At 41.7% G+C, this 18,415-nt stretch overlaps 1 long non-coding RNA gene across 1 annotated transcript in view; it reads left to right on the plus strand.

The window, feature by feature from the left end:
• Positions 1 to 18,415, plus strand: part of LOC135089707 (uncharacterized) — a 164,833-nt gene that overhangs the window by 62,753 nt on the left and 83,665 nt on the right. Inside the window, exon 2 of the long non-coding RNA XR_010261582.1 lies at positions 5,913 to 6,058. This is a non-coding gene — a long non-coding RNA (uncharacterized LOC135089707). The remainder of the gene's footprint in view (positions 1 to 5,912; positions 6,059 to 18,415) is intronic.

An 18,415-nucleotide genomic window follows, 5' to 3' on the forward strand; every position in this document is an offset into this window, starting at 1 on the left:
ATCTCAGGTGTGCCCCGCGGGAGAAGCTATTGTTGTCTGATATTTATTGCTAGTATTTGTAATGTGCGTGGATGCTTAGCGTGGTTGCTTATTTGTTGGAGAACTGTATAGGCTTTCTTCCCCAGTGATGGTATAGAAGTCACTTTTAATTAAGGACAGATTTGATGGTAGCGTGAATGACTTGTTGGTGCCACATTAAGATCGTAAGGGGTGGTAATATTCCGTCACTCTGCCATCATAGAAAGAGACCAGCATCCTACAGGGCTCAAACTCGGATGGAAATTCAGTTCTAAACGCTACCCACTCTACCAGCCATGATCGCCCACCCCGCCCTCCCCCATAGTCCCCACACCTTGTTTTCCTGTACCTGTTTTCATCATCATTTCCCGGTACCAGTTATATTTTATTTTATTTTTTTTTTTTTCCAGGTAGTATAGTTTGTCATTTGAGGTAGGCAGTGCTTCCGAGGTTTTTTCCTTCCCTATTCCACGTACTTTGTTTTGTCTTCGTTTCAAATCCTCTTATTACTTTTATATATTTCGTCATCACATTAATTAGGTGGTGTTGTTGACGGAAGAGCGAATATGTGATGGATATGTGAGAGAGAGAGAGAGAGAGAGAGAGAGAGAGAGAGAGAGAGAGAGAGAGAGAGAGAGAGAGAGAGATGGGGGTGGGGCTCGTGTGATAACGTTACTTGCGCTACAGTATCTTCATTCACACCTGGTCAAATAGCCAATCTCACTCCGTTTCTCATCCCCCGCCTTTATGAACGCCTCCCTTCATGAACCAGGACGGGCAGAGACAATTACCAATCACTCCCATTAATAGTCCCTCAGTCACCAGCGTTTTAATTGCCCCTTCATACTCCCCAAAGCCGGCCACTGACCCCTTACGTCACTTCCGCCATGTTTTTAATTTTTTTGTATTTTTTCTATCACATGACCCCGATTATGCGCCGGCGGAAAATTCAGCCAGTTACTCAATCAATCCTGGAGTTTTCCTCTTCTTCATATCGCTTTTTATTTCCTCGTAAACATTAAGACAGGGAGATGAAAAAGAGTTGTTTGTTTGTTTGTTTGTTTGTTTGTTTGGTCTCGTTCCTTGAAGTTAATTGAAAGTGGATCTTTTGTACCTTATTGTATGCTTTGTTTTGTTTGTATTTATTTATGTGTTTTTACGAATATTCCGTTTTATAGTTTTATAAGTAGAGAGGAAGGTTAGGTGTGTGTGTGTGTGTGTGTGTGTGTGTGAGTGTATTTCTTTTCTGATTTCTTCGTATGGTCCATGAAACAAGACCAGAGAGAGAGAGAGAGAGAGAGAGAGAGAGAGAGAGAGAGAGAGAGAGAGAGAGAGAGAGAGAGAGAGAGTTAATTAGTGGAAATTATTCTCGTGTACTTTACCCTCCTGCTTATCAGTGGCATTGATGTAATCTATGACAGACACTTGTAATTGCGTAGCACAAGACATGACGGAATTATCTCCATCATTTACATATTTCACCGGTGAGCACTGATACTGAACTCCGGAACATGTAGCGCACGAGAGAGAAAGAGAGAGAGAAAAAAAAAAAACGAAATTTGTTCAGATGTAAAGAGAAAGATAAAGGAAAGGAGGCATATAACATTTTTGTGTGTACAGTGAACTTGAGGAATTTGTTAAAAAGAAAAAAAAATAGTGTCCTTCCTTATATTTTAAAGCAGTAATTAGTGAACAGACAAGATTGGCTAAAAGAAAGAAAAGGGAAGGAGATAGAGCGCTTTGTACCTTGTATCCTCACTGACTCTAAAGAAATAGGAAATTATAAAGAAATAGAAAATTAGTGGAAAGGGAGAAGAAAAATGTTTTTTGAACTCTCACTTACACAAAATTAACTAAATAAAACAAAATCGTTAATACAGTAAGAGTTATAAATAAGAAAAAAAAAATGAAGCTTGTCAAGAATTCACCGAAAAACAAAACAAAAAATGAGATGAAAAAAAAAACTCATAAAAGACTCTGTGAAAAAAGGAACAAATGTTAATACAAGACAAACAAAGTCACTCCACATAAAAAGAAAAGAAAAGAACTTAAGTCGAGAGAGAAAGAGAAAGGGGAATAAGTTAACGATACAAAAGAAAGAGTAAAAATCACACTTCACACTCGCACCATCCTCATAAAGAATTAAAAGTTAACTAAAATTGCAGTTCAAGATCTACTTGGTACCAATATTTCTTTTCCCTATTCTCCTGTTAAGTAGTCTTGATCTCCATTGTTTTGCCGCTTCCCATGAGGGGCTGGAGGGCGCCACACCATTGTTCCACCGCTGGAGAGGGTGACCCGGGCTGTCCTATCGTGGTCCTGTCGCCACCGCCTCCTCTCCCACCCTCTCTTGTTGACTGACTCCAGACGCGCGCGGCACACACACACACACACACACACACACACACGATACTTCCTCTTTCTAACGTCAGCATCGGTTCTTGAGACTCACTCTCTCTCTCTCTCTCTCTCTCTCTCTCTCTCTCTCTCTCTCTCTCTCTCTCTCTCTCTCTCTCTCTCTCTAATGGTCACTTATGTCGATGGTAAAAGCCATAAATATTGAACCTGATGATGGTCATTACTGTAAAGGACATAAAATAGATGCAATGGATTAACAGGAATAATGAGGTGATGGGAGAATAAACGTACATTAACAGAGAGAGAGAGAGAGAGAGAGAGAGAGAGAGAGAGAGAGAGAGAGAGAGAGAGAGAGAGAGAATTATATCGCCATCACCATAAAAAACATTAAAAAAAAACACACTAAACGACTCAAATGCAACGAGATAAGCCCACAAACAGACACAGATAGGCAAAAACCGACAGCCAGATAGACAACTAAGACCCCGTCACCACTCTCCCTTCCCCTCCCTCACACCCTCACACCCTCACTCACGCCCACATCACCAGTACCCTTATCAAACCACCTATTCCATCTTCCCTTCACTCATGGGTCATCTAAGCTGTTTGCAATTGATTGGTCGGTTTTTTCCTTCACCCCCTCTCTCTCTCTCCTTCCCTATTTGTCTGCGTCAGGGCCATACCAGGGTGATGGATGGAGTCTGCAAATTAAGGCCGGGCGAAAGAATTAATGGTGGAGGCCTGACAAGAGATCCCGGGACTAGGGACAGACCTTACCATTGGCGGCCCGTCACTCAACCCGTCAGTCAGGCCCGTCCACGAGAGAGAGAGAGGGGAGAGGGAGAGGGAGAGTATGTGGGAGTGGAGGGGGATTAGTGGGAGCGTGAATGGGATATGAGGAGACTAGTGAGTGAGTGGTCTAAAAAATATCGAAGATTCAGAGAGAGAGAGAGAGAGAGAGAGAGACAGACAGACTGGAATGGTCTCAAAACTTCCCCATATTATATCTCCCTCTCTCTCTTTCCTTCCTTCCTTCCTTCCTTCCTTCCTTCCTTACACTCTATTTTACGATCCCGAGGAAACACACCACTCAACACAGACAATAAATGTATTGCGGGGAGTGGGGGTGTTTTTAGAGAAATTGAGTTACGGCGCCGCGGCAACGAGGTCATATAGTGGTAAATAAAGTTACGAGAGAGCGCTACTTCACCCGCTGAGAAACTGAGAGGGAACTGAGCCCTGAACCTTTAGGAGGAGAGAGGTGGGGAGGGAGAGAGGGAGAGGGGGAGAGGCGTGGGTCGTACTCTTGACATGGCCTTCTACTTTCCTTCCTTCGCTCACTTTTATGCAATATCCTCACGTACCTAAATTAGCAGGAGTCCTCACGCCCCCGAGCTCCTCAGCAGCCTGGAAAATACACACTTCCCAGAGATATTTGTAGTTTTTTCCTTCATTTTTTTTTTTTTTCAGTCTCTTCCCTCTTCGTCTGTTATATTTTAAGCGGAATATTTTTTTTTTTTTATTTCCTGCATTCATTCTTTCTCTCACGTAACTTTTATTTTTTAAGGTAGACTCAGTAATATTTATGTATTTTCTCTACGTTTTTATATTCAGGTTTTTATTTTAACTAGCTGTGTGTGTGTGTGTGTGTGTGTGTGTGTATGTGTGTGTGTGTGTGTGTATTATGTATTTAGTGTACTTTTCATTTATAACCTTTATGTGGTGTACTTGTCTATTTTTTCGTTTATTATATTTGTATCGCTTATATTTTAATTCATTTTTCTTGAATCTTTTTGTTTTCGTGGGGGCGTTGGTCAAGTGCTCTCGTCAGGCGGCACTTGACGTATACATAAAAGCTGCAAGAGTCTGGAGTGTATTGTTTGATGTCGCACGGTCTGGAAACATCCGACGCAGCGAACTGTGCGCCTCTTGAGCCGAGACTGAAGTGTGAGATGCAATTATGAACCACTGAAGCAAACGATTTATTACCTTTTGCCTTTATATTTCCTCTCTTGGATTCTTTCTTTTCTTGGAATCTACGACTTACTGGCTTTAGTACTTTGAAAATTTGATTGCTTGTTTTTACGGTGAATTCCTGGTGTCACTGGAGTTTGTTATCTTTCCTTTGTTTGGTGCTGCTCTTCCTTCCTGCTTTTCTGTTTATAAGGTGAGGGTTCCCTGCTCGCCATCAGCAGTACAAAAAATTTACTCGCTTTAACACTGAAACTTTAATTATTTGTTTTTACTGTGAATTTCTGGTGTCAGTGGAGTTTGATATTTTCCCTTTGGCGTTGCTCTTCCTACCCTTCTGTTTATGAGGTAAGGGCTTCCTGCTCGCCATTAGGAGTACAGAACGGCGCCTCATGTTTGCTCATCAGGCACAAGCCGTTGCTAAGTGCTGCGAGCGTCACGGCGGGGTACGAACCTCGGCCCACTTAATGACAGACAAGATCATTACCATGGCGAAAGCACGGTTGTGTGTGTGTGTGTGTGTGTGTGTGTGTGTGTGTGTGTGTGTGTGTGTGTGTGTACCCATACTACCCTCGTTAACCGCTGCCAATATATCACACTTCCACTGATTTGCTCGACAGTCGCACACTCCTCCTCCTCCTCCTCCTCCTCCTCCTCCTCCTCCTCTGTTTCCCAGCGCCTTTGTGTCAGGGTCACCGCGCGCCCCGCCACAATCACGATAGACACACGACATCGGGGTCTAATATGTCTCAGGATTACAACAGTGAAAGGCGCGTGCGTAAATCAGGGGGGCGTTATTAAGCGAACGTGATTGATAGCAGTAATAGACCTGATATAAACACGACTGACACAAGCGGCGCCCTGTGTGTGTGTGTGTGTGTGTGTGTGTGTGTGTGTGTGTGTGTGCGCGCGAGCGTAGGTAGGTATACGTGTGTGGGTGTAGCCGTAAATTCAATTCATTATTATCATCTCTCAACTTTTTTTTCTTCTCCCTCTTCCGCCTCGTATTTTAGTTCCAGGCGTCCATGCAAGTGTCCGTGGGAGTGATTCGCGCCCCTGCGTCACCCGGGTTTAAGGCGGCCGTAGATTTGCCTGGCGTTGTGTTGCGTGGCGTGGAAGAGCGAGGCTGGAATGCATTGCGTCTTACATTTGGGAGCATTCCTTGTGGTGCCTTCTCCCGATCGTATTGTTGTTGCGGTGGTGGTGGTGGTGTGTGTGTGGGTTGTTGTTGTTGTTGTTGTCTTTCATGGAAGGTACCTGTAAACAAAAGCGTTTTCTAATCGTGTTTTGTGTTGTAACCATGCAACAACATTGTTGTTGTTGTTGTTGTTGTTGTTGTTGTTGTTGTTGTTGTTGTTGTTGTTGTCGTCATTTGATACACGATAAGAAAAGGCCCTTATTAATCATATTTAGTTTTTTAATCCTATAATCTTCCTCTCTTTCTTGTACTACTTTCTTTGTTAATGTAATTGTTGCTGCATCTATTGTTTCTTAGATCAAGGATAAGAGAACGCACTTCCTAATATCATTTTTGTGTTTTAATGTTGCACCCTTTCCTCCAACAGATCCTGAAGTGAAGAGGAAGAGAAAGAGAAGAAGAGAAAAGAGGAGAGGAGAGGAAGGCGTTGGCCGCGTGGTGCTGCCCTGCCAAATAGTGGAAGGAGAAAACAAGGGGAAGAATAAACGCTGGCAGGAAACGAATGGAGGAGGGGTGAGTGTCTCTTGTTTATTTATTTGTTTATTTGGAACATGTTTGCGTGCGTGCTGGCCAGGCGGTGTGGAGAGAGTAAGCAGTTCAAGGGTTCGACTCCCGCTGCTGTGGAAATATTTGAAATTATTTATTTTTCCCTCCCCAGCTTTTGTGATGGGAGGTAAGATTAGGTCAGGCTGTGTGATGTTAGGTTAGGGTATGGTAAAGTACGGTACGGTAAGGTAAGGTAAGAAATTCAACGCAAAAGTGAATTATTTATTTATTTATTTATTTACTTGTTTATTTATTTATTTATTTATTTGTTTCTCTTTCTAGCTATCCGTCTACCTGTCTATTTGTTTACTGATTGGCATATAGAGATATGTGAAAGGTCAAGAAAAATTATAAGAAACATGCCCGGTATTGTGTCAGTCCATAGAGGTGAAAAGAAAAAAAATTAGGGATTTTTGAGAAATGTCAGTTTGGTTCTTGTTTAATTCCGAGCGACATAACCCGTGTCATGGCTACAAGGTCGGCTCTGGTGAGTTTTTGATATATACTGACAGGTCGTCGCACCAACAGGGGACATAACGTTCCTTCCTGTACGTAAACGTTGGCGAAACTTACATTAAAAAAGCTTGTGGCATTGTCCTGTGTTAGTGCAGTAGCGGGTATTCATAGGTGGTATTGGGGAAGAAAAATGAGAAGGCAAAAAAACAGTGAAGTTATTGCAACTCTAAAGTTTTATTGGTTTAGTTTGAAATTAAAGGTGACAGATAACAGAACTTGATTGTGAAGGTTTATGAGAGGCGTTTGTCTTTGAGTGGAATCGTAGTGACATGATGATGATGATGATAATGATGATGATGATGATGATGATGATGACGTTACAGTACTCAGATGTCTTATGAGCCATACACTTGTTTAAATGAAAAGAGGAAGAATAAAGTCGTGATATAATTTTTTTTATAGTAAGAAATAATATTGATAATTATAAGGTTTTACGATTATAACTTCATGATTTTCAAGTTTGGTAAAATGGCCTGGTGCAAGTTTAGAGCACACCTGCTTTTCAAGTTTAATAAAATAACCTGATGCAAGTTTAGAGTACATTTCCCAAAGACACCGCTGATTGCGAAAGGAATGATTGGGTAGTTCAGAGTTTTTTAGTGGCCGTAGCTTAATCATACCCCAATATAATCGTAAATGAAGCAAGAAGTATCATTGCCATTGTTAGTCAGTGTTAATATCACAAAAATGACATTCTGGAAACACAATACTGAGGTGCTGGCAGTTTTCGTGTACTTTTTCTTTCATTAACTGTAATTGAGCATTTAAACACACTTGACAGACGACTGAAAACGTATTCCTTCCCTTCCCTCCTCTTACACTTACCTCCTTACTTCCTGGAAATGTGCTCTGTCCCTCCCCTGTTCCCCTCATCCACAGCTCCTTGCTCTCCTCTCTCCTGCCTCTCAGCCTCTCTCAAGCTCTCTTTTCCCAGCATTTCCAAGACTCCCAGAAACTCCCAACAAATATGGACGGTCTTGGATTCCCCCTCCTGAGTCACACTTTCTTCCTTACTCTATTTCCCTCGGCATTCCTTCGTGTTCTTTGCTTTACCCTTCCCCTATCTCGGTGCCAGGAGAGACATGCCAGTCATACCAACCATGCCAGCCATACCCTGTGACTTAATACCATCTCCGTATGAATTATGAAGACGTTATGTAAATCTTGGGACAAATTCATCTCTCCTCGGATTCCACCGCAAGCAGGTCGCGAGATTAGATTTGCAATGCAGATTAAATTATTGTTGACGTAGCAACTGACTTCCCTCGGTGAGGATTGACATATCTTTGCTGCCTGCACCCTTTACTTACTGATTCCTGGCCGCCGCTGTGTGTGTGTGAGAGAGAGAGAGAGAGAGATGGGGGTCGTAAGGGGGAAATAGGGAGTGAGGGCTGACGTAAGGGGCGTCGTGGCAGGGTGGGGGTTAGAATACCAAGGAGGTGTGGGAAGTTTTGTGTATCGTCAGCCAAGACTGGGGAGAACACGGCCCCCTCAAGTGGCTTTACTCCGACACCTTCCTTTTGTGCGGCTGTGTAGAGTTTTATAAGGTTTTGCTATATATATATATACATTTCACCCGGGCTGTCGTGTTACTCTTGTGTATTGGATATTTTCGGAATTTTATTTATTTTTTTTTCTTGGGGGTGGTATATGTGAACGTATATTTCTTTATTTTTTGTTCTATTTTAAAGGTTATTGTTGACTTTTTTCTTTCTCTTTTATAACCGTATCCGTTTTCTTCGTCTTTCATTTTATATTAGGACATTATTATTATTATTTTTGTTGTTGTTTATTTTGTACCTCATCTTTAAATCTATTGCTGATTTTTCTTTCTTTTATGCACCGATACATTTTTCCTCTTTTTGCCTTTCCCTTTTGTATACGAGCGTTATATTTCTCTTTTTTTTTCGTATGCTTTCATTAAATTCATCGCTAACTTCTTCCTCTTTTATAGACCGATACATATTTCTCTTCTTTTTGTCTTTTTTCTCCCTTCTGGTTTATAGCTGGTCAAGGTTTCGTTGCCTTTTTTTTTTGTGTATGATCATATATACGTTTTGCCTCCTTTATAACGTATTATTTATTAGTGTACGTTTTCTTAGTTTATTAGGTATAGTTTATAGCTCACCACGCAGTTTTCTTGAAGTATATCCTGCTATTTGTGACAAGACTGCTTTATAATTTCCAGCAAAGGCTTTCACCTCCTCCTTTTTTATCATAACCACTCAGTAAAAAAAAAAAAAAGAATAAGTAAATAAATAAATAAATAAATAAATAAATAAAAAATATGAGCCTCTTTACGGCCCTTGAGAAATAATACAACGACACAGTTTAAGGAAATAAGAAGGAAAAAAAAAGTGACTCGCATTTCAGTTCGAGACATGACAGTTCTTCAGCAATAAAAGAATATGCAGGGTGCGTCTCAGGTGTTGCTCTTGGCTTGATGGTGTACTGAAGGAGGAGGGAATTGAAACGTGTTTGTTCGACTTTTAACACCTAAGGGAAGAAAGGAAGGAAGGGAAATAACGTAAGTCAGGTGCTTCGCTAATACCTGACATTCCATCGTTAATGCCTCAGATGAATCCGCTCTTGTTTCTTCTTTTTTCCCTCATGTTAATCTACTTGTATCGGAATGGACTCATGGCTCGCGGTGGTATACTCGTAAAATGGGTTGCATGAGAGGGTAACTGGCGCTCTGCTTTAACTTTTAATGTAGCGACTCAGCGGTGTTATTACCCCTTGTTCTTATTTATGTCTGACTTTGCCTTGAGCTATAAAGTTATGAAATATCGAGAATGCGCATGGCTTAAGAAGCAGGGTTATGAAATATGAGGCATTTGAATGGCCTCAAGTGCATTTGGCTATAAGTTTGGACAGTAAAGCCATGAAGTAAAGAGGATGTGAATGTTTTAACCCTTTCACTGCTATTTGATTCATAATTCCTGTCATTAACCACTGAGACATTATACTACTTATTCTACAGACAACTCCTGACATTAAATGGACTAGAAAAGCCAAAATCTATTCCTTTTCGCACGTGCTTAGAAGGATTTAATGCATGTTTATACTCGTAAGTGCCGTGAATTGTTTATCTCAGTGAAAGGGTTACAAGGGTAGTCAGTCCTCCTCTGTGAGATTTCAGATTGCTATTAACCTTGAGGATTATTATTACTGAGTCCGTAGCTTGCCCGTACTTACATGTGTTAATAAAATGTAGATTATGTGAATAGATTGAAGAGTATTTAGCTTAATTTAATCTGAATCTGACGTTGACCCTGAGCCTTGCAAATAGAGGCGGTGTTGTGCTCGCCGCTTATCTTGAGGCTACAATACCAGGAAAGATACACCGCTGAAGTGCTTTGATATCGCGGTGCAAGAGAGTCACGTCCCAAAATTGTTGCTGTTGAGGCTGGACGGTGTTGATGCAGAGGCGGCGTCACCTTGCACCTTCCTCTTGTGGCTCAGAGACGCCGCAGGTTACACGTGAGACGCAGCGACAACACTTGAATTAGCAGCGGCCTTGCCTTTCAAGATCTTCAGGTGATATCATGGGGTGGCTGTGAGGGAGGGGGGTGCACGGTGGGTGAAGCGGGGAGTGACTAGTGCAAGGAGAGTGTCTAAGTTGTTTAAGTAAGGAACATGTCCCAGATAACATTTTATATGTACAAAAAATTCAAAAAATTTTTGTGATTAAAAATTTTCTAAGATTACAGATGATTAAATCATGAGTAGAAGAATATTGATTTTAAGAAAATATTTGTTAATAAAAATGTTTTTTTAGTGTCAATCTTCTAAAAAGTTAAATATTGCTATTTTGTACACACTATTCCTAAGAACTTAACAAGACGGAGCAAGGCAAGGAGTGATAAATCCAGGAAGAGCTGTATGCATTGACGAGTTGTGGGTTTAGTTTCCAGGGTGTTTTAATGAGACTAAGGGGGATATTTAACGTACGGTAAAGATACTGTGGAGAGTAACGAGGAATGATAAATATAGGAATAACATTAGGATGCGACGAATTGGGTGGTAGTTAGTGATGAACTAAGAAAATAATGAAATTAAACTACTCCTTAAGTATATACTGTAGTTTATGGCCATAATGGAAGCGTTTCCTCTTCCACTAAATGACTCTCATCTCTAGAACTGCACGTCAAGATCTTAATTTACCTCAGATGTTCCTCATTTCTATGCTATAGCGCTCTTCTGTCTAAATCTGATCTGCATAAGCTGGCGATTTACTGTTACCTCTTATTTCACTGCATCTTTTTTTTTTTTTTATTTATACCCCCCCAGTGGTCTTGCTATTTATATTTTTGTAACTTGCAGTCATATATTATTGCTAAACTAATTTTTATATTCGCACACGTGTCAGACAAGGCGCACGTGTCAGACAAGGAATTTCTCCGAGACCAAAAATAAAACGAAGGAAAAGGTGGAGTACTGGAGTCCATTCTTCCTGTTCATCCTCGACAGGTGTAGTGTTTTTGCTGCCTGGCCTCTCATTGGGTTTTTCTAGTAGCGTGCCGTCTCCTCCGCCTCCTCCTCCTCCTCCTCCTCCTCCTCCTCCTCCTCCTCCTCCCGTATGTATTGTCTCCCCCTCTCTTTCTTCCTTGTTTCTCCTCGACCACGGATTGATTTCCTCTCCCTCTCTCCTCCTCCTCCTGTCATCATCGCACAAACTATTATTTTTCCACTCGTCTAAGTGATTGGTTGGGGCGGATCCCTGTATTTAACCTCACCTGTGATAAGAAAAACTGCACACATGGTCATTTTTGTTAAGTGAATTAAGGTAATATTTTTTTTTTTTTCATTGTGTGTGTGTGTGTGTGTGTGTGTGTTCGTTTATTGCATTTTTCTTTTCTTGTTTATTTTCGTGCGAGCAATTTATCAGTGTTACCCATTCGCGTAATTGCTTTCTCGAGAATGCGTATTTTTCACTTTACAGTTTACAGCCTTACGCGGTTTTCTTTTTCTTTTCTTTTCCTCACTTTTTCTGACTTCAGATATATTGGATTTTGGCCTTGAATTCCTTTTTCTTTTGCTTTCAAATCTTGCACTGATACACTTCTAAGTAAGTTGTATCGTATGTTTGACTCCCGCTGCCGTTATTTTTAGGGACTGAGAACAACAGTGCCTTCATCTTCTAAAATTATAACCCTTTTTAATCATACGCCGCGCTGATTGGTCTGCATATAGTGTTTTAATATCTGTTGCATTATCTTTTTTTTTTCGAGGGGACAAAGTAAGATTGTCATTGTCAAGTACGGTAGATTTGTAGATTTTAATCCTGTTACACCTACACAGTTTTCATCTTTATCACTCATTCAGTCAATCAACCAACAACTCAGTCAGTCAATCAACCAATAAGTCACTCAGTCAATCACCCATTGCGTCACTAAGTCAATCAATCAACCAATAAATCACTCAGTCAATCAGTCAGCCAGTCTCTTTTCTTCGGCTCCAGTTCACCAATTCCCAGTATAGGTATTTCTTTTCCCCTCCACTCGTGTCCAGGCACTTACAGATGGTCTCTCGGGCGTGAGTGTTACCTTCACACCACCACCACCACTACCACTACTACCAGCACCGCTAACACCTGACGTTCAATCAGAAGCCAGCAAGGTATACCTGGCAGCGGCATTCATCCGAGTCTCACCTGAAATCAATCTAGGAGTAGGAGTCTCTCTCTCTCTCTCTCTCTCTCTCTCTCTCTCTCTCTCTCTCTCTCTCTCTCTCTCTCTCTCTCTCTCTCTCTCTCTCTCTCTCTCTCTCTCTCTCTCTCTCCCCGTTACAAACTACATTTAGTAACACTGCAAATATTACACCCACGATCAGCACGAGCACCTTTGAACACGAGAGTCTGAGATAAAAGAAGAAGATATTGCGGTTCTCGTTATTTTCTCCCTCCCTTGCACCAGGAATCGGACACGCTCGCCCTGCACCCTTTTATTGGATAGAGGCGATATTCCCTCGTGTGGTGACAGCAAGTTGTAGTTACATATAGGTAGATAAATAAGGGACGTTTTTTTTTTCTTTTCTCCTGTGTATATTACATGAGTCTTCCGGTTATATAGATAGGTAGGTATAGAAAGAATCGTGTTTTTTTTTTCTCTCTTTCCCTCTTCCTCCCGGTTAAGACTTGCGTTACTGTTCGGTTACGTAAACTTATGAGTTATGGTGTACAGAGCTGGCCGGAGAGGAGATTGGTTGACAGTTTATTATGTTTTATTTTTGGTATGTTCCGGGATGTTTTTTTTTTGTTTTGTTATATAAAGAAAGATTTTTTTATTTATTTTTACTTTTATTTATTTATTTTCTTTTAAGGGAAGTTTTACATTGCTGTTATTTCAGTGGCATCTTGGGCTCTTTCTTCTTCTTTTTTCAGCTTCCTGTTCTTTTTCTAATCTTTCGTTTTTATTTTTTTTCCACTTTTCTGAATTTTCTTTTTACTTTTTCATTCGTTAGATGCACATTATATATCTTCCTCCTCCTCTCCTCCTCCTCCTCCTCCTCCTCCTCCTCCTCCTCCATAGTGGCAGTGACGAAGGCCTCTCCTTTCACAGCCAAGGGAGATATTGACATTACTCTCTATCTTTATTCGTGGGAGAGAGACACCGAGAGAAGAAATAGAAAACGGGGAATGGCTATAGACTTATTCTGGAAGGGCCTACTCCCCTATTCCTCTTTACACTCGCGAAGGGGGAAGATGGCACGCTTTCTCCACCCAATTGATGTGTGTGTGTGTGTGTGTGTGTGTGTGTGTGTGTGTGTGTGTGTGTGTGTGTGTGTGTGTGTGTGTGTGTGTGTGTGTCGAATCTCCGCTATAACTCTCTTTGTTCCTCCCGCGGCCTCCTCTCGCGGCCTATCTCCATTACTCTACTATCGCGCGGCATGTCCAGGGACGGGTGGGGCGACTGGCGCGAGGGACGGAGAGAGAGGGAGAGGGGACGAGAGATAGGGTGAGGGAGACAGAGAGGGAATAGAGGGTGAGGGGAGAGATAAAGGGCAATAAAAGGTCGTAATATTGGGCTTTCGTAATTCGTTTCCGATCTTCTCCATTTCCACACACACACACACACACACACACACACACACACACACACACACACACACACACACACACACACACACGCACAACATGGGTCCTCATCTGTCCAGAATTTTACTGTTCGGTTGGGTTAGGTTACATTTAATCAACCCTTTCATTTTACCTCCCACTGAGAATGATATAGGCAACCCAACAACAACAAAGCAACAACAACAACAACAACAAAAACAACAACAACAACGATAACCAATAGCGAGCGAGCGAAAGGTTCCGATACATAAAACAATAAATGTAAATTATGTATAGCTACACAAACACACACGGAAACACATCCACCACCACCACCACCACCACCTCTCCATTTTCCTTATCGGTGAAAGAAAACGAGATACGAGTTCCCACGCTCCTTCCTCACCCCTTCCGTATGGGAGGATTATTTGATACCTATACGTGTTAAAGTGATAATTCTTCGCATATCTTGAGGGGGATTACTGCAGATTACTTGAGTGAGGGCCGCAGCGAGGGGCGTGGAAGGGAAGGGAAGGGCGGGACACACAGACAGACGAATGTGAGAGAGATACCAGCACCAGATGACGAAGTAGACCGCTTGAGGGGCTGCAAGAGAGAGAGAGAGAGAGAGAGAGAGAGAGAGAGAGGAGGAGGAGGAAGTGGAATAAAAGGGAAAAGGAAAGTTAGGGAGAGAGGAGGTGATGGATGTAAGAAGCGCGGCAGGATTGGAGCAAAGGAAGATCTGAGGTGTGAGAAAGTGGGGAGAAACTTCAGTAAATAAAAAAAAAAGAGAAATTTAACTGAAGAAAAAAAAGTAACCAAAGCGTTGAAAATTGACATTGCTGAGCGGAAAAATAACACAAACGAAAGACTGAGGTAAAAGAGGGGAAGGATCTGATGACGCAAGATGAGAGGAGATCACTTAAGCTCTCAGGGTATCACCTGTTGAAGAAGTGTCGTGTTTTCCCGCCAGTAATTGACACCAGCGAGTCCGGAAAGGAAATACTGAATGATGTTTTTAAATGCGTGTATCATTTCAGATTAATTGATTTTGTAATGGCTTAAATGGTTCGTTAAAGGGTGTTTTTAGCGTTATTATTATTATTATTATTATTATTATTATTATTATTATTATTATTATTATTATTATTATTATTGTAGTCATAATAGTAGTAGTAGTAGTACTAGCAACAGCAGCGTCAATAGTAGTAGGTGGCACATAATAATAATAATAATAATAATAATAATAATAATAATAATAATAATAATAATGTTTTACGTTATTCATGATCTTTATTGTGTTAGAATTGTCTTTGTTTTACCTTTCTCACCTTACACGTTTAATTAGCTCCTAGTCAATCTCTCTCTCTCTCTCTCTCTCTCTCTCTCTCTCTCTCTCTCTCTCTCTCTCTCTCTCTCTCTCTCTCTCTCTCTCTCTCTCTCTCTCTCCACGTCGTCAGCGGCTTTATCACTTTTTAATACACGTTTCCCCAAGTGACAGTCAACGCCCCTGTTATGTTTTTGTAATTATCTCCTCTGTTTCCTTCTCGGTGTCTCCGCTTCCTCTTATATCCGGCTCAAATTTATTTCCTCTTCATCCTTTTCCCCTTTTCTTCCTCCTCCTAACACGGTCATTCCCACTAATTTCTCTCTCTCTCTCTCTCTCTCTCTCTCTCTCTCTCTCTCTCTCTCTCTCTCTCTCTCTCTCTCTCTCTCTCTCTCTCTCGCCCCCGTTCAATGGCCTGAAATCCGATACCCGACTAATTTTCGTGATATCTTGGAAATCTTCGCCTCATTTCTGTGTTCCTGTCTGTCTTTCTTTCTGTCTGTCTGTCTGTCTGTCTGTCTGTCTGTCTGTCTGTATCTGTCTGTCTCATTCACGTTTCTTTTTCCGTGTATTTGTACAGAACTGTTTATTTATTTATTTATTTATTTTTTAGAATCTGCTTTTCTTTTATATTTTTGGTCCTTTTATTCAGTATCGGTAATTATTTTCTTTTTGTGCTTTACAGAACGATTCCGACATTTTTTTTTTTTACCATGCTGTAGAAGACGCATTGATTTTCTCTTCTGTAGAAAACCTGCTTATTTATCCAACTCTTCTTGTTGCTTTCTCTCTGCACCATGTCGGCTGTCCTTGTGTTCTTGTTCGTGTCTCACTCAGGCTTCAATTTTCCGCATCATCTCGTCAGCTCGCCTTCTTCCTTCTTATATAGAGTAGCTTTATTGTCGCCATCACAGCCTTACCCTTCTTCATTTTCTGCCATCGCCTCATGATATTGCATTCCTCCCTTCCTCTTCCCTCCTTCACTTCTCCCTCCCTCCTTCCCTCCCACCCAAAATTCTCTTTTCCTTCATTTTCAACTAGTATGTTCCATTCTTACTTACTTGTTTTTCTCTTTTTCTTTTTCTTTCTCTATTTTTTTCTCTTCCCTTGTCTTCAACTGTTTCTTTTGTGTGTCCGCTCTTGTTTCCTTTCTCTTTCATTCTCCACTTTCTTTTCTCTCTTTTCTCTTTCTTCTTTACTCGCGTTCCTTAGCCAGATTTTCACTGTTTTCTCCTGTGTCTCTTTCTCTTTCATTTCCTCCCGTCTTTTTCTTTCTTCCTCTTGCTTCTCTCAATTTTCATCTACATTCTTTCTTTAGGGTTCTCTCTCTCTCTCTCTCTCTCTCTCTCTCTCTCTCTCTCTCTCTCTCTCTCTCTCTCTCTCTCTCTCTCTCTCAATACTTTTCGAAATCGTAATTCCTTCTCAGTCTTTTTATTTCCACGGGTCTTCCTTCTCTTCCTTCTTCCTTTTACCTCCTTGCTTTATCTCACTACTCCTTCTCCATTTGTCTTGCCTCCCCCCTCTCCTCCCATTCTGTTCTTAAGGATTCTCTCTCTCTCTCTCTCTCTCTCTCTCTCTCTCTCTCTCTCTCTCTCTCTCTCTCTCTCTCTCTCTCTCTCTCTCATTTGCTCGTAACCCGCCCCTCCTTTCACGATATCCTTTCTATAATAGAATTCTCTCTCTCTCTCTCTCTCTCTCTCTCTCTCTCTCTCTCTCTCTCTCTCTCTCTCTCTCTCTCTCTCTCTAGCAATCTTTCCTTGTGTGTGTGTGTGTGTGTGTGTGTGTGTGTGTGTGTGTGTGTGTGTGTGTGTGCTGGTGAGAGTGACTGATTATGGAGCAGGAAAGAGGAAAGGATGTTGATGCTTAATTTATCACGACTGCATTATTCTTCCTTCTGGTCGGCTCCGTTATGTTGGCTTGCGAGGAGTAGTAGTAGTAGTAGTAGTAGTAGTAGTAGTAGTAGTAGTAGTAGCCCGTGACGAACCTTAGTTATAAATTCAACCGCTAGGGGCCCGTGGCATAGCACCCTCACGCCCCTCACGCCGCACAAAGCTTCCCTTGTTTCTTCTCTTAGTACAGTTCCTCATTTTCTCCGACCTTTCTTCCCTCCCTTGCCTTTTTTTTTTTTTTTTTTTTTTTCTGATGGTGGAGGTTGGTGGGTGTAATGCTTCGTTTTTGCATGTGTGTGTGTGTGTATTTATTTGCATCCTTTTTTTAACGTGTGTGTGTGTGTGTGTGTGTGTGTGTGTGTGTGTGTGTGTGTGTGTGTGTGTGTGTGTGTGTGTGTGTGTGTACGTTAGGTGAATGACCTCGGTGTAACTACTGCAAATGCTGCTGCGCTACTACTACTACTACTACTACTACTACTACTACTACTACTACTACTACTACTACTACTATACAACCAGATCCACTTCTAACACAAACAAATCTTACACAAACACACGCCCCCCCCCCCCACACACACACCGCCAAGCACCAAGCTAAAGAAGACAGTACACTTTCCCACCGCCTAAGCAACCCAAGCCTCTGAGTACACTGCCTCACACTAACACCAAAACACGGCAATGGGGGTCACGGCGGGTCACGTTTCTCAGTAAGGAGCCGCAAAAAGATGACCCCAGAAGGTGACGACGAGGAAGAAACTCACGTTACGTCCATTAGAGTAAGAGAGAGAGAGAGAGAGAGAGAGAGAGAGAGAGAGAGAGAGAGAGAGAGAGAGAGAGAGAGAGAGAGAGAGAGAGAGAGAGAGAGAAGTAGAGGGGAGAGGGGAAAAAAGTATTGCAAAACTAATAAAGATGAGTGGTGACTGATGTGTAACTAGAGACGAGAGAGAGAGAGAGAGAGAGAGAGAGAGAGAGAGAGAGAGAGAGAGAGAGAGAGAGAGAGAGAGAGAGAGAGAGAGAGAAAGAGAGAGAGATGAAGACATGGAGGAGAAGGAGGAAGAAGAAGAAGAAGGGGGTGATACAGTTTTTCTTGTTCTCGATCTTCTGTTTGTTTCCTTCTCTGTGTGTGTGTGTGTGTGTGTGTGTGTGTGTGTGTGTGTGTGTGTGTGTGTGTGTGTGTGTTTCTTTCCTCTGTCCTTTCCTTTGTTTGTTCCCTTCATTTCTTTTTCGTGCTTGTATCACTTTCTTTCTCTCGTTACTTTGTCTTTCTTTCTATTTTTTTTCTTTTATATACTGGGTCCATTCTCTCTCTCTCTCTCTCTCTCTCTCTCTCTCTCTCTCTCTCTCTCTCTCTCTCTCTCTCTCTCTCTCTCTCTCTCTCTCTCTCTCTCTCCACGGATGCTCTAGCAGTGTTATATGGTAGCAATGTGTAATAGTTAGTGTCTGAGAGAGAGAGAGAGAGAGAGAGAGAGAGAGAGAGAGAGAGAGAGAGAGAGAGAGAGAGAGAGAGAGAGATAAATTGATGACCCATTTAGAGA

This window comes from Scylla paramamosain, chromosome 33, assembly GCF_035594125.1.
Source record: "Scylla paramamosain isolate STU-SP2022 chromosome 33, ASM3559412v1, whole genome shotgun sequence".
Taxonomy (NCBI): domain Eukaryota; kingdom Metazoa; phylum Arthropoda; class Malacostraca; order Decapoda; family Portunidae; genus Scylla; species Scylla paramamosain.